Source organism: Limulus polyphemus, unplaced genomic scaffold (assembly GCF_000517525.1).
Source record: "Limulus polyphemus unplaced genomic scaffold, Limulus_polyphemus-2.1.2 Scaffold5135, whole genome shotgun sequence".
Classification (NCBI taxonomy): domain Eukaryota; kingdom Metazoa; phylum Arthropoda; class Merostomata; order Xiphosura; family Limulidae; genus Limulus; species Limulus polyphemus.
The window spans coordinates 20,747-24,057 of NW_013670745.1; positions in this window are offsets into that span (position 1 = coordinate 20,747).

Consider the following 3,311-nt stretch of genomic DNA (forward strand, 5'->3'; position numbering starts at 1 on the left):
CTAGACACCTTCTCCCAAGCAGGGCACAAAATACTTGCTTGTCGAAAATCAATTATTGGCTTCAATTCTTGATCTTTCTCCTGTTCTGCTTTAATAGCTATACTTGGTTCCACTTCACCATCATCAACTCCTTCACTCACTTTGACTTCAGCTTGATGACACCTGGTTAGTTCAACCTCTCTTTTGCAGCAATGTCTGCAGTCATTTTTGCAGTGTCTTCCACTCAGTCCATCAGTATTTCAATGAAATTTTCCTTCTCTGTATTCAAATCATAATCATACTAGTCTATCATTCCGATCCAACATGCCAGTTGTCCCTCTGAGTTTTTAATGATCTTAACCAGCGTAATGCAGCATGGTCTGTCCTGATGGTAAACCTGGTGTCATAGTGCCATAGACTCTTTACTATAACAAGGAGTTCCCTTCGTGTTACACGGTAGTTCCTCTCTCGTCTACCCAGGACCCTACTGAAGTAGGCCACCACATGAAGTAGGACAACACTCCTCCAATTCCGACATTACTAGCATCACAATCCAGTATGTACGGCAGTGAGAGATTTGGAAGCTTTAAAAGTGGAGCTGAGGTCAATTTTTCTTTCATTGTCTTGAAAGCATGCTGGCAAGAAACTGTCCATTCGAACTTCTGGCCTTTTTTTGTTAAATCATATAGTGGAGCAGCTATAGTTGCAAAGTCCTTCACAAACTTACGGTAATAGGTACAGAGTCCCACGAAACTTCTTAACTCTCCCACATTGTCTGGTGTTGGCCAATCACACACTGCTTTCATCTTGCCAGAATCAGTTCCCACACCATGCTCACTTACACTGTGACCCAAGTAAAGCACCTCTTTCTGGAACAAGTGGTATTTCTTGGGATGGAGTTTGAGGTTTGCTGCTTTCAAACTCTTGAATACTTCCTCTAGCCAGGGCATTTCCTCATCAAACGTTGTTGCAAACACAATGACATAATCCAGCTACACTAGGGCTATTCTCCATTGTAGGCTTTCCAGTACTTTTTCCATTAGCCTCTCAAATGTTGCTGGAGCATTGCTAAGCCCGAATGGAATCACATAGTATTGCCAGAGACCCTGATCATATCTAAATGCAGTCTCAGGTTTATCTGCTTCAGACATTTTCACTTGATGGAAACCCGACTTTCAGTCTAGAGTTGAAAACCACCTGGTTCCACTTAGGGCATCAAGAGTATCATCAATTTTTGGCAGTGGGTACGAGTCCTTTTCAGTTATATTGTTAAGAGTCCTGAAGTTCTCACAGCAATGTTGGATCACATCCTTACTCAGGACTAACACAACGGGAGCTGACCAGGGACTATCTGATTTCTCAACTATCCCTTCCTTAATTAGGACATCCATGACCTTCTCCATCTCTCGTCACTTTGCTGGAGCTATTCTCCTCAGAGGGATCTTTGTTGGACGGTGATTGCCTGTGTTTGTTCTGTGCTCTACAAGGTCTGTGCAGCTGAGATCATGCTCTCCTTTCGAAAAGACATCTGCATAATTCGCCAAAAGGTCCCTAACCTGAAGAGCCTGTGATGATGACAAATGGACTATGCTCTTCTTACAGAGGTCAGATAAATGATCTGGGAGAGGATGTCCTTTCCTTATGGTCGTATTTCTTGCCTTAACATTGACTAGCTCGATCTCCTGGCACACACCCACCAATGCCCCTTCCTTAAGTGTCTACTCACATTTAGAGAAATTGGCCACTGATACTACTTGATAACCTGCCACAAGTGACCTTCCAATCTTCACATCCATTGCCCAAGATGGGTCTTCCACTGCTTCTACAAGCATCGGGCTTCCTGGGAGATGTTCTTTTATTCTATCCCAAATTATCTTCTCTGACATAGGGAATATTGTAGTTGACTTAAGTGCTGTGACATGCAAATCAACAGATGCAGCAACGCTTACCGTAATTTGGCCTTTGTTGTTCCCAAACGTCATTTTATCAAAATTAGCTACACACTTCCTCGGTAGTAAGTAGTCCAACCCTGATATGCATTGGTCTTCAATGTCAGCCAAGTATACTTTGTGTCTGTCCTTTATGCTCATGAGCTCAATAGTTTCCCACACTGGTCCCCACAACCTTGCAGAATGTCCTGTCACACCACACAGGTTCTGTATGGATTCTAGTACTCCTTTGTGATCTAGCACCTTGATACTCACAAGGGTTTGCTGAAATGCAGAATCTATGACAAAGTTGAACTTTTGGCTATCCAGCTTCCCTATCACATAGACACTATGTGTGCTTGCCAATTAGCTGTTGGGACTTTCATAATGGGGTTTGGTGGGCATCCCTCAACACCAACCACTACTGGTATCCCTGAGGCTGACTTATTGGTAGTATTTTTCTTACACTGACTCCCTATGTGTCCTTGATCTCCACAGTTCCAACAACCTTTCTGGGTAGCAGCCTCTCCTGCCCTAGCATCCTCCCTGTTTTGAGGTTGCCAGCATTGAGCTCTCTTGTGCCCAGGTTTGTTACAGTGCCAGCATAGTCCCTCAAACTTCTTCAAAAGCTGCCCTTTCCTGGCCTTGGATCTCGATGACTTTACCAAGATTGGTACCTCTGTGCTGAACTCAATGTAGGATTCGAATTCAAGAGCTCTGGCCTTTGGAGCTTGTATAGTAGAAGGGTGTGCTTGCTTTACATGTATCTTCAGTTGTGGACTGTCCAAGGCGTCTACAAACTGATCCCTCAGCAACAGCTTGAGGACATCGGGTGGTGCAGTTGGGTAGGCCTTGTATGACATACTTTCCAAATCTTGTGCTAGCTCTTGCAGGCTCTCCCCTTTAGCACGGACTCTAGTCCTAAACTTAGCCCTGTAGACTTCAGACTGATTTTGGGTTCGTACCTGAGTTCTAGAGCCACTACCAGTGCTCTATAGTTGTGCCTGCTGTCTGCTGACAACTGTCCAAGTATTTCCAGTGGTTGTCCCTTCAAGCTCGTTGCCAGATATACTGCTTTCTGCTCCTCTGTCCTTCCATTCATTTCTGCCAGTAGTTCAAATTGTGCTCTATATGCTTCCCACGGTGCCTTCCCATCGAATTTCTGTGGCTTCCTTCTTACTGGATCACCTTATTGCTTACATTCATATCTGGGATATGACTTCTAACAGGACTGAAGATGTCTGCATTAGGGTTTAGCTGTAGGGTCTGTAAGGGGATTGCTGTTGTCTGGGGCTGACTAAGTCGATGGTTAATGTGTCCTCCTTGTGCAAAAGACAATAAATCATTATTTAATGTATTTAATTCGCTTTGAAATTGACTAATGGTTTCCATTTGTACTTTTTG